Source organism: Balaenoptera ricei, chromosome 5 (genome assembly GCF_028023285.1).
Source record: "Balaenoptera ricei isolate mBalRic1 chromosome 5, mBalRic1.hap2, whole genome shotgun sequence".
Taxonomy (NCBI): Eukaryota; Metazoa; Chordata; class Mammalia; order Artiodactyla; family Balaenopteridae; genus Balaenoptera; species Balaenoptera ricei.
In genome coordinates this window covers 33786779-33800227 of record NC_082643.1, presented here as the reverse complement: position 1 = coordinate 33800227, position 13449 = coordinate 33786779, and the positions used below count along the sequence as shown (strand labels likewise).

Genomic DNA, 13449 nt, shown 5'->3' with positions numbered 1-13449 from the left:
AGCCACAATTACTGAGCCTGCGCGTCTGGAGCCTGTGCTCCGCAACAGGAGAGGCCGCGACAGTGAGAGACCCGCGCACCGCGATGAAGAGTGGCCCCCACTTGCTGCAACTAGAGAAAGCCCTCACACGGAAACGAAGACCCAACACAGCCATAAATAAATAAACAAATAAATAAAAAAATTTTTTAAAAAATCAATTGATCATAATTAAAAAAAAATCATCAGTAGATAATTTTGAAATGGATAATTAGATAACAGTAAATCAGAATAGTTAACAGATTTAATAATGGTTTCTACTTCTAATCTCAAAGCTATTTCTTTACTTACTTTAACCTTTTGAGAAGTCATAAGAGATATGGACATATGAAAACATTGATAAGATTGACTTTTTGTTATCAAATTGAAGACATGAAAAAAAATTTTTAATTCCTAAATTCCTTTATTTTTGAAGTATCTCAGGACCAAGTTATAACCTCATACATAAGTTGGTAATAGAAGTGTAAACAAGAACAAAATTATGAATTTGAATTTTTTTCTGCTCTGTAATAGAGACGTAGTGGATATCTTCAAATTTCTACCTCTCTGTACTAGACATTCCCGCTTAATGCTTTGTTGGACGGGAGATACATGTGATAGATCCTTGTAGTTTTGTGGTCTCTTTTTCCTAAATCTTGGCCCTTTTCTGTCACAATTCTTTAATTAGCACATGTCTGGTTCCATTTTCCCAAACATTTCCTTTAAAATACCCCACTTGTAAAAAAAATAAAAAATAAACCCACACAAAACAGCTACAGCATTAAAAAATAAAACCCCAAAACCCATATGAACTTTACCTTTCCCCTTCCTTATTTTTCTCATTACTCTTGTTTCTTCACAAATAATGACTCAAATCCATCTCGCTTCCCTTTGAATGCCTCAGCAGACTTTGATAAAAACAGCCCCAATTACTAAACAAATACTAGAATTTTAGTTCTTGTTATTGTGCTACTTAATTTCTAGCTTCCTAACCTAGTTATATAGGGCATCTAAATGAAGAAGTAGAGTAAAAAGTTAAGGCAAAAGTTAAAAGAAAAATAAAAGAATTAAAAATTCCAAGTGTCAAGTTGATTGGAGCCTGCTTAGAGATACAGCTTTATTCTTAAATACAATTTCATTATGTTCAGAGGCACAGAAATTTTCTTCAGGACTAACTTGGATGAAACCCACTTGCTCTTCTAACCAATATGTATATTTTCCTAATTTTCTTTTTTTTTTTTTTAAACCACAAAATATCTGTAAGGTGAATAGGACATTGATAAATTACTCCGTTTTCTATATTAATAACCTGGTAATTTGGACCCTACAACTTAGTGAACACTTTGAAAAGTATATAATACATGGTTACACAGGCTATAGGCTATTTAAAGCGCCTCCTTATAGTTGGTCCTTCTACGACTGAGGAGGGATTTAATCATGCTTTTTTTATTTTTTGTTTTCTGATCTTGCCTCTTCATGTTACATTCTAACACTTTATAAAGCATGTTTAAATTATTATAATAATATAATGTATAAGAATGAATATATTAAGAAAGCACATTTAAATCACTATAATAAACATTGAGATATAACATTATATTTCAGATGGGATCATATTAATTATAGTCTGATCTTTATTTGTGTTGTCTTGTTAGAGTTTCTAGAAATACTAAGGAAAATGTTAAACAGTAGAGAGGGGATAGTGAATTATGTGAGTGGGTGGTAGGAATCACTTTACTGAGTGGATTCTAAAGTATACCTTGCTTGATTAATATGCATTCTCTAATGTTTTCATGACATTTTACAAAAATGAAATATTGTTAGGTCGATAGAAGATTTACTTAAATTAATTTTTCAGGGGAATTCTCTGGTGGTCCAGTGGTTAAGACTCTGCACTTTCACTGGCAAGGGTACAAGTTCAATCCCTGGTGGGGGAAATAAGATCCCGCAAGTTGCGCAGCGCAGGCAAAAAATAATAATAATAATTAATTAATTAACTAATTTTTTGGAAAATATAAGAATAACATGATAACATTTCTAGTACTTTTTTTGCTAAAAGGGAACTGTCACTATAATATCTTAGCATCCCTATTTCTTGCATTCTGCTAATACTCAGGGAATAATTTTACTGAAAAATGTAAGTTATTCCTAAGAAATAAAGGTTAAAATATTAATTATTTTTATTTCAGAGAAGAAAGAGACATTATTGATTTCACTAAAGCAGTCTTTCATTTTTAGCATGATTTACCATTTTAAAATTGGGGGGTTTGTTTGTATTTCGGTTCATCACTGGTGGTTCCATTTCAGGCCTGACCCTCAGTGATGCTTTTTATTGGTTTATTGGCTTATTCCTAGAGCTTAAAACAGTACCTGGAACACAGTAGGCACTAAAACATTTATTAAATTAATGCTTTGATGAAATATAGAAGAGTATTCTGAGCAAAGAAAATGACATGAACAAAATTCAGAGAAAAGGCTTAGCACATTGGGGAATGCTTATTGGTCTGTTAATTGGTCTTATGTGCCTGGTGTGTAGGAAACATAGAGAAGGAGAAATACTGAAAGGCAATTGTGGTCTAATATGAAGACCCTCAGTAATATTCAAAAGATATTTTTCGATTTGCAGTCCATGCAATCTTTGTCACAGCTACTCAGCTCTACCACCGTAGCCCAAGAGTAGCCGTAGACCATATGTAAACAGATAAGTGTGACTGTGTTCCCATAAAATTTCATTTACAAAAACAGGTGGCAGCGTTTTGGCTCCTGGGCTGTATTTTACCATCCCCTGCTATAGGCAATGAGGATCCATTTAAGATTTTGTACTAATTGGCTCTATTATTTAAAAAAAAAAAAAAGGCACTTTGGCAGCGGTATGGAAAGTACTGGGAATGGGGAAAAGAGATGAGAGCTGGAGGTAGGGAGAAATTTTAGGAGGCTATGACAGTTAAAAGTAAAGACTGTAGGAGCCTCAACTAGTCAAAGAGCTAAGGGAATGACTCAAGAGATGGGTTAAAAGTAATTCTCCAGGATTTGGCACTTGGTTGACTGTAAAGGGATAGGAAGGCATAAAGATGATTCTTTAGATTGGGTGCCTAGATAAATGATGATGCTATGAATTATAATGAAGCTGGTATGTAGACCAAATGTGTGAATTCACTTTTTGACACATTGATATATTTTCAGAATAACCAGGATATTATCACCTACTAGTTGAAAATTCAAACCTAAGCTTCAGAATAGTGTCATAGGCATGTCGGGTAAGAAGGAATATTAGGCGATACTTATCTTGAACTCCTCAAAACAATTGTCTAGTCTCTTGATCTCCACTTTTTCAGCTCCCATCATCTCCCCTGAGCCCACTCAAATAAAGCTTTCTTCTCCACCATGTTATCGAAATCAGTCTTGTCAGAGTCATTGATGAACAACTTCCATGTTGTCAAATGCACATTTTCAGTTCTCATGGTACTTGATCTGTCAGCATTATTGACACAATTAATTTATCCATTTTCCTTGTAACATTTTCTTCACTTGGTGAAGGAGCCATCTTCTCCTGGCTATCTTCTTACCTTTTTTTCAGTCTCCTTTACTGGATTATCTTGTTTTCATACCCTCAATTACTGGAGTACCTTTCGGCTTACTCTTTAGATTTCTTCTAGTGTCAACACTTGCTCCCTAGGTGATCACACCTTACCTCGTGGCTCTCCCCTGAATTCTAGAGCTATATATCTAGCTCCCTTTGAGCTAGATGTACGTTTACAGACATTTTAAACTGAACATGTCCAATATCAAACTCTGTCTTTCCCTCTTACCCTCCTCTCTACCCTAAGGAGAAAGTCCTGCTCAATACCTGCATTTGCCGTCTCAGTGAAAGACAGCACTGTTTATCCAGTTTGCTCAGACCTTTAGAAAACTTGGAATCTTTGATTCCTCCCTATCACATACACCTCACTGCCCATCTTATCAACCTTCAGAATATGTCTAGAATCTGACCAGTTATCACCACGTGCATCACGAGGGCCCTGGCCCAAGTAACTGTAAGTTCTCACTTCCCATGCTCCCCATGTGGTGTTTTCTCCATACGACAGCAAGAATAATCTTTTATATTATAAATCAGATCATATCCATGTGCTCACATATATCCAGTGCCTACTCATCTAGCTTAGAGCAAAATTCAGGTTCTTAACATAGCCACTGAGGCCCTGTGTTACCTGGTTGCCTCTTTGACGACACATCTCTTTTACTCTCCTGCAGCCTCGCTTGCCTTTGTTGTGGTTCCTTTTCAAAAATGCCAAGCCCACTTGGCATTACAATGGCGCTTTCATTGCCATTGGCCCGGGTTCGATCCCTGGTTGATCCCTGGTTGATCCCTGGTTGGGGAACTAAGATCCCGCAAGTCGGGCGGCATGGCCAAAAAATAAATGCCAAGCCCACTCCTGTTTTGGTGGCTTTGCGTATTATGTTGCCTCTGCCTGAACCACTTTCCCCCAGATAATGCTTTGTTCATTCCATTTTTTTCATTCAGGTCTCTGCTCACATGTCACCTCCTCAGAGTGGACTTCCCCGGACACACTCTCTAAAACAACACTGCCCAACCCCCATCATTCTCTATCCATTTATCCTTTTTTTTTTTAGCATAATACTTGCCACCATTTGACACAGTACATATATCAGTTTATTTATGTTATGTCTCCATAGCTACAGTTCTGTGAAGGTGGGGGCTTTGTGTGTCGTTCATTTGGTAACCTCAGCATTTAGAACATTTAGTTAGAAATCAATAAATATTGGTTGAAAGAATGAGTAGATATAAAGATATCGAGAAAAGAGGCATCAGTGAAAAAGCCTGGGAAAAACAGAGAGGTAGTCTGAGGAGAAGGAGGAGAGTGTAAGGCCATTTCAGCCAGAAGGGCACAGCAAAATCCAATGGGTAGGTGCTCCAATGGGGCTACTAACATCTCGTATTTTAGGAAGGGGGCTTATCTCTCCACAAGAGAACTGGTGGCTGAATGTCATCTGCTGACTAAGAGTGGTTAATGCTCTAATTTTCTACATTTTTACAATTAAGCACATTGGGTTTTTACTGTTATAGCTTTACAAAAGAAGTCCATATGGACATCCTGTCACTGATTGTATCTTGGATATTCAATTTAAAAATCTATCTTATAATTTATTGTGTATCATTAGTGATGAATATAAAATTTTATTATGAAATCAGGAGGGTCAGTACAGCATATTCCATACTTAAAATTAAGTAAATAGAGTACAATTAAATCCTAAGAATTTACTAAATAATATTTTTAAAATAAATGACTATCAGTAATATTACAAGAATTAGTTTTAGCTTTAAAAATTAACCCTTAAAGGTATTAAGTGTATACCTGTTTGTTAGAAGTAATAATACAAAGTGGAGATGATCAGAGAATAGTTCTATTTGTGTCTTGTGAGAGTTGTTAAACATGAGACCTTTGACTTGCCCTCCACTACCTCAGAAATCCCAGGGGCTGTGATCTGAAGATAAGTTAGGTTTCTTTTTTCCTCTTTCAGCATGTCTTCTACCATAATACATTCCACAGATGCTGATAGCATCAGCTTTAGAGCCATTTATAAGAAAATGTTTAGCTACAGTTAGTAGAACATAATTGCTGGACATTTATTTCTTGATGTATTTGTTAAGAGAAAAAGCTTAAATTAGGATGATTTGATAGTTTTATTTTCTTCATTCTTCCTATTTTCAAACAAACTTTTAAATAATTCAGAATTTTTAAAATGCTAAAAGAAAGTAAAATTAAAATCTTACCCTTTTCTATCCATACTTTGCACATTTCTGGCATATGTACTTCCCTCCCTCCCTTCTTTCCTTCCTCTTTACCTCCCTCCCTCCTCTTTATCTCTCTTCATTCTCCCTCTGTCTTTCTCTCTCCCCCTCTTTTTTCTTCCTTCTCTCTCTTCCTCTCCCTCTCTCTCTCTCTTTCTTTTATTTTTTTGGTCAGTCCCTCTTCCACCCCCCGCCACACACACACTCACAACCACATTAGAGTCAGCTCAAGCTGTCTTACCGCTCTCTTAACAATGTAGAACACTCATACTCTAACTGAACTATATATGTGTTCATCCTTGTTTTTATACATAACTTGCAGATTTGTTAATTTAACCCTTTTTAACACTTTTCTTTTTCATGCATCAATAGGTTAAATGATGTACCCATGTACTATTTTTTTTTAGCTTTGAACTTTGTGCTCTTTATGTCTACAGTGAACCATTTCTTTTTCGTGTGTTCTTCGAGAAAAATTACTTGAAAAACTGAATATTTTTCTTCTTATGCTACTTACATAGTGGGCAGGAAAAAACAATTTTTAAAGCACTTAGAAAATGTTCCTATCTTCCTGAATTATAAAAATGTACACAGGTCAGCTGTAATTTGTTTTTTGACCTGGTGATCTTATGATATTTTTGTTCAGTGTAAAAATGTAGACTGTTCATTAATATATTTATAAATACTGATATTAACTGTTCTCCTCCATACTCATGTATTATACAAATTGTTCCAGAAAGATTTAAGGTGGGCATTTTATTTATGTCTTCTCTTCTGGCAGTCACAGCTTACCCATTATTTGTATTATTAATGTCCATTATCTCTCCCCAAATTACAATTTCCTTTAAGATAGGAGTCTGGAACAGCAAAAGGTTCAGCGAAGATGTCCAGTCCAAATTTAGAAGTGAAAAATATGTGTTGAAAGCAGGAGAGAACTATAGAGTATTGAGAGTATTCATCATAAAGTGAGGCATGTTGAACTGTACTGTCATTGCTAATAAAAAAATAAATAAATTTGTTTTAAATGTGATAGCTATTTGGTAGGAACTATTAAGTCTCAAATATTTTTGTGGTCATATTTACTTTTACAAGTAAATTTTATTAAATTCCCTTAGGATTATATTAAAAGCTTTTAAGAATGGCCACAATCAGTGAATTACCTGTTGACTTTAAGAATCAGACAAGTTGAGTCTCTAATTTGGGTTTGTTATCAGGGGCCACATTAATGATAATAATAATAGTAGTAGTAGTAGTAGTAGTGGTAGTAGTAACATCTTTTGTGCGTGTAGAATTCTGTATTATCTCATTAGCCACACAACAACCCTGTGTTTTAGAAGAGGCGACTGAGGTAAGTAAGGGCCAGAAAAATTAAATTAAAAGCACGTGACCAGGAAGTTGAACAGACAAGACGCAAACCCAGTTATTCTCTTTACTGTATTAGATTGAGATAGATTATCTATTTGTTCATTTGTAATCCATGATTTTTCTTTATTTTGAATTTAAAATGCAAGTTTAATATCTAAAACCATACAGTATTTATTTGATCTGTCTGGAAGCATTATAGATTATTTTTTCTTCTCCAATTTAAAAATTGCTGTTAACATTTCTTTTACTAAAGGAAGAAAATAGCGTTTTATCTACTCGATAAGGAGAAACTAAATATCAATTTGAATACTTTCAGATATGCAGTCCATTTAAAATGACTTATAGGTTCAGTTCAACTCTAATAACTTTCTAAAAGATTTTCTCATTTATGGGCTAACAAAATAAATACTTGCAAGTTAATATGTATCAGAACATGTACTTTTTAAAAATATATATTGTTCATCAACTCTTTTTTTGTTCATTAAGAAAGTTTACTTTGGATTTTTTCCTTCATAAAATATAGTTTTTCCAATGTAAAAAGCTAAAATTTTGCTTTCACATCTTTTTTTACCATCAGTATCCCCAAAACAGTATACATTAAATTAGTTACCTTGCTATTGTGCTTATGTTTGACTTGTCAGGATTTCATATTTTAGTAAAAATAAAATAAAAATTTAACTTTAGTTCTGAAGTAGCATCTTGGTTTTTATTTCAGGTTTTATTATCTTGTTTCTTTGGATTAATAGACTAGTATTTGGCATGATTACCCAGGTATTGTTGAAGTGATGGTTTTAATTCAATGGATAGAATTGGTGACTATTAGAAGGTGAATCATACAGCCTTGCTGCAGAGGCCATTCATATCAATGGGGATCATACCTTAGAAAAGAAAACTAAAGCATATGTGTGGTCACAACCAATCCTTGTCATTATGCCATGAAAGCCTTGGGATTTGTGATCAAAGCAATGGGCTTATCCTGAACTGTGGTATAACCTCTGGTTGAACCTTTCAAATTTTTATTTTAGGAGATGATACACTACATTTTGACCATGTTACTTACCTCTAAGACCTGATGGCCTAATTAAGTGATAGTGATTAAAATTATTGTCAGCAAGTCAGAAGAAAATGTGAATTGTAAATATCTCTGTCCTCTGTCAGTGTTGTTTACTTACCATTTTCCACTGATGTTTTAAAGAATTGCTGAACATGTGTTTTTTATCCAGAGCTGAATGTTCTGTTCTGATGAATATAAAACATACTTCACTTTGTAAATGTACATTAGAAGTATTAGAAAGACATAATCTTTGACTCTATCACTAAATTTCATCTGTCAAAGGAGATAATTCTGAACTATAATATTTGGTGTTATATCAAGGCATAGTTCTTAGAAAGATGCTTTTAGGATTAAGACGGAATTCTACTTATAACTTGAATGTCACTATCATCCATAGTAAAATTCAGGCAGTATGTATACTTATTTATCTTTTTGGTTACATGTTGGTGTACCTCAGTTGAGTTCAGTATGTTTATTTTATGTTAAGAGGGTATTCAACTCCCATCAACTGATTTACTTATGCAGATTTCCTTCCAATGAGATTGTAATATGGTTTAAGTATATGTACTCACTCCTTTACTTAATTGTCCTTATTTGATGATGTCCTTTATACTATATTAGATTCTTTGTAATCTTTCTCTTCAGTGTTAATTTATTGGGAACATTTGTCCTACTTTAAATTATCTCCTACTCCATGTATATAGTCCTCTCTAAACCAACTAAATAGTTCTTCATTGATCACTGGAAACACATGATATATGCAAGTTTCCATCTCTGTACCTCTTCTTAAGATATTCCCCTTGTCAGGACTGTTCTTGTCTTTCCTCTCTGCTAATATTTATCTTTGACTTTAAGTACCATTCTTCAATCATTCATTCAACAGATTTTTACTGAATATCTAACATGTGTCACTCACTATGTCTAGGCTTTGGAGGTGTAGCAGTGAACAAGATACTTAAAGTCCTTTATCTCCTGGAGCCGTCAATTTAGAGGGAGCAATACAGTTTGATGAGTGTTATATTAGGGAAGTACAATGTATTATGTTCTTCTCCCTAAAGCTTTCTCTGACCACCCGAACTTTTAGACATCCTTTTCTCTTTTGAATTTCTAGAGTACTATTTGTGCCTACAACCAATTTCCTCCTAAAAAATGTATCCTTTCACTGTTAGATCTGTGATCTGATCTGTAGAGGGGAAGTGGCACTCACGTCTCCATATCCCAGATCCTAACACAGTTCTTTGCAGAGTAAAAATGAAATAAATGCTTTTTGTGATTATGATATGTTATATCACTCTTCATACCTACCTAAAGCTTATATCAAATAATCAATTAAATAATGGGAACTTTAAAAAGTTTTGTACTGCTCATACTGAATTCTCTCTACCATTTTGTCTCCTAGAAATAACTGTCAGTGAGTATATTGGTAACTTTTTATCACTGAAATACAGTTGACTCTTGAACAACATGGTTTTGAACTGCACAGGTCCACTTATGTGTGGATTTTTTTAAATAGTAAATACTGTAATAGTACCCTGTCCAATGTTGGTTGAATCCATGGATTTGGAACCACCCATGTGGGATACAGAGGAACTGCAGATAAGGGGTGCCAACTATAAATAACACTCAGATTTTTGAGTGAGTAGAGAGTAGGCACCCTAACCCCAGTGTTGTTCACATGTCAACTGTATGTATAAATTCATAACCACCAACTCAAGTATATAAAAAATGTCCTAATTTGAATTCAAATCTTCTTTATATTATGCTAGTAGGAAGTTCTTTCACAGTCATTAGATGGGTAGGGCAGAGACCTCCTTTTCCCAGGGCTTGAATGAGATCCAGGCTTATGTGGTACCTAGAAAATTGGCTCTCACATCTTCAGTTCATCTTGTTCACTAGTAATATCTTCATTGTCTAGGACACATGGTCTTTTAGAAGCTGGCAACTCTGCTGATTATCTAAGCTTGAGTTAAGAAATATTTGCTGATGCCAAAAGCCCTGGTGCCAAGGGACTGTCTTCTGTAAGTGCACCATCATGAAGCCATTGTGTAGAGGTGGGCAAATTGTTCTCTATGTAAGGGTGCTTGACTGAAGGAAAGGAGAAGCAAAAATCCAACCTGTACTGCACTTACCAAACTGAGTTATCTTGGGGCTGAATTAGCCCAGAAGGATTGCTTTTCTCTAATTCATACAGAGGCACTATGTGGACAAGTAGGGACCTTGATGACCACTTACCATCCCCTAGGTTCCAGCCTAACCTCTTCATCCCCTCCCCTTGCCCTCAGGCTAAAGAAAGCTGACTACAGATTTTGAGAAACTTGGTTCCCTAGAGGAAAAACTCTTCTTTGGTTTCTGTCTTTTTAAAAATATTAACCTTTGACACTGCTTCTCCTAGACGTTTTACATAATCTCCCATTTGCTTAGACTTTCACAAAGGACAGAAAAAGAGGATGTCTTCAGGAGGTCTCTGCTCTGGACCTTGCAAATGTTCTGGAAATGCCTGACAACTCTCTTGAAATTGGAGAAGTGTATGGGGTGGGAGGTTGGGAGGTAAAAAATAAAGAAGCAAAACATAAAATTCCTATCGATAAATTTCAAGTGAAATATTAAGCTTAATTTTTAATTAATAAAGTTTAAAATCTTAATTTTGAAATATTTTTATAGTGTCCACTCTACAAAATTATAGGGTATCTATCTTTAATAGGAAATTGCAAATAAAATCTGTGGTAATTATGGAAATTGATGAATTATTACCTCCCTCCCAGCATTACAGAAATTATGCAACTGAATGTTTAACATGGTCCAGTAAAATTTAAAAATTGCTTTCTTCGTATCTTTTATTACAAATTTCTTGTTTATTTTATGTGTAATTTTGCTCCATTTAATTTTGAGTTAAATTAACTGAATTTATATTTAGAGTAAGCTGTCAATATTAAAATAAAATAAATTCATAATAAATTTATGTGTTTAAATAAAGTAGGCCACGAACAAAATATATTTCTGTTAATTGAATTTATTTATTTATTAATTAATATATTTATTTATTTATGGCTGTGTTGGGTCTTCATCTGCTGTCTAGGCATGGTCTCAAGAAAGAGTATATTTTTTGCATATTTTTACTATGCAATATATATCTCTGATTTATAATGCAGATGACTGATCTCCCAAAACTTGGGAGAAACCTAGCATCTAAAATTCAGCCATTATAATTGTTTTGATTCCTAGGAGAATTATATAGAAGCATAATGAGTATAACAGGCAGAAGAAGGACAACATCCTCTAATTGTGAGAGCATTAGGGTGAGGGTACGGGTGGGCAGGTATTATTGAAATTTAAAGAATAAGTAATTAATTAAACCAAAATGCTGCTTTTGATTTTGAATACACAAGGAAGGCATGGTCCTCCATTACTATTGTAGAACAAGACTTGGCAATAGTAACATTCCTCTTTACTAGCACAAGTAATATGGAGTGAAAGTAAGACATTTTGGGAAATTTTCTCAAAGTTGGAATTTATTGAATGCATACTTCAGCAAATTGATAGTTATAAAGTGACATATTTATATATGGGTAAATAATAATTATAGCATATTTAAAAAATTCTTCCTATATGTGTAGTATATATACATATATACATATATAAATAAAATATTTTTTTCAGGAGAACCAGTTGTTTTCTTATGATGGAAGAATGAAAAGGTTTTGTTTACTTTTTTAAAAAAATTGCTTAGAATATATGTTAAAAACATATTTTAAATGTTTAGCACTGTATATATTATGTAATAGAACCCATGCTTTTTTGATGATTATGGACACAGGTTTTAGAGTTAAAGAAATCTTGATCTAAGTTCCAAATTTATCATAAATCAGCTGCATAACCTTGGGCATATTACTTAACTTCTTTGAGCCTTAGTTAATTTTTTAAATAGAGATGATACCTTACCTTGTAAAGTTGTTGTGAAGATTAAGTGTGATAAGTTGTTGTGAAGATTAAATGTGATGTTTATTAAGAGTTTATTTTAGTACTTGACTCATCTCATGCAGTAAGTTATTTAACTAAAACAAATTGAATATAGCTTTTTGTTGCATAAAATATGTCTTTTGTCAATTAGACTTATATGCATCATTTTGGAGAAGAGATTCTTAAAATTGTTGTATGAACATTGCATCATTTCATTTATGGTTAAACTTAATTAAACTTATTAAATTAAACTTATATTAAAGTTAACAGGATCTTCCTTTTAAAAAAATTAATTTTGTTCAGTTTAAATGTTTTGCAAGTCAATGATCAGGTGGTTGTCAGGCATTTGGAGGACAAGCTCATTTCTACTCTGCTTAGTTAATTATTGTGATTGTAAACAAAGGATGTACGATTCAAAGTCAAGGAACATTTCACATGGATGATGGAGGTGATAATAGCTTAATTCCTGCTGAATTTTTTTTCTTTGCTCTAGTGAGTTCATACTGACCTTGTCCAAAATCTGATGACCTCCCTATTTCACTCAACCATTTGGAAAGCCGGGCCTGCCATAGCTGGCCCTGAGGGGGTATCTGAAAGACCACTGAGTCACTGACCCATGTCAAGACTGGATTTCAAGTCTGATCTATAGGACCTCTGAAATAGTTATACATGGGGCTTATTGTACACAAAAACCTAACTGGCTGCATTTTTCTGCTTATTAAGTATCCTGTTAAAGCGTATTTTAAATGTCCTTATTAAAGTCATGTTTATATTACTTAGTTTCTCATGCAGGTCATTTTCTAGACTGATTATAAATTTTGATCTTTTATAAGAGTTAGTACCTTAAAACTAAACTTGAATGTTTTGAAATGTGAGCGAAACATACTGTTACACCATGGCCAAATGCAATGAATATCTTCCTGGTTGGTGATGGACCAAAGCATTTTAATGCTTATAAAGATTTTGGGTTTTTTCTGGCAAAAATTCCATATACCTCAAAAAAAATCTAGTTTAAGCTGTTGTTGTTATTACAGCATGTTAAACTCTGTTTATATGTTGTCAAACCTCAAATATTACTCAAATGTTGGTATATAAGAGTCTTGAGTTTGTAAGACTTGTCCTAAAGGAAAGCATGTGACCACCCAGTAAGGTGTTATTTAAATTTGGTTGGATGGGATCTGTCTACCTTAATAGAACTTTGTGATAGGGCTATGATATGAAAAGAGAAAAAAATTTTCCTATGTTTATT

General features: G+C 33.8%; 1 protein-coding gene across 3 annotated transcripts in view; it reads left to right on the top strand.

The window, feature by feature from the left end:
- The window catches only part of LRBA (LPS responsive beige-like anchor protein), a 737360-nt gene that overhangs the window by 571296 nt on the left and 152615 nt on the right, over positions 1 to 13449 (top strand). The gene's annotated exons all lie outside the window — the stretch shown is intronic.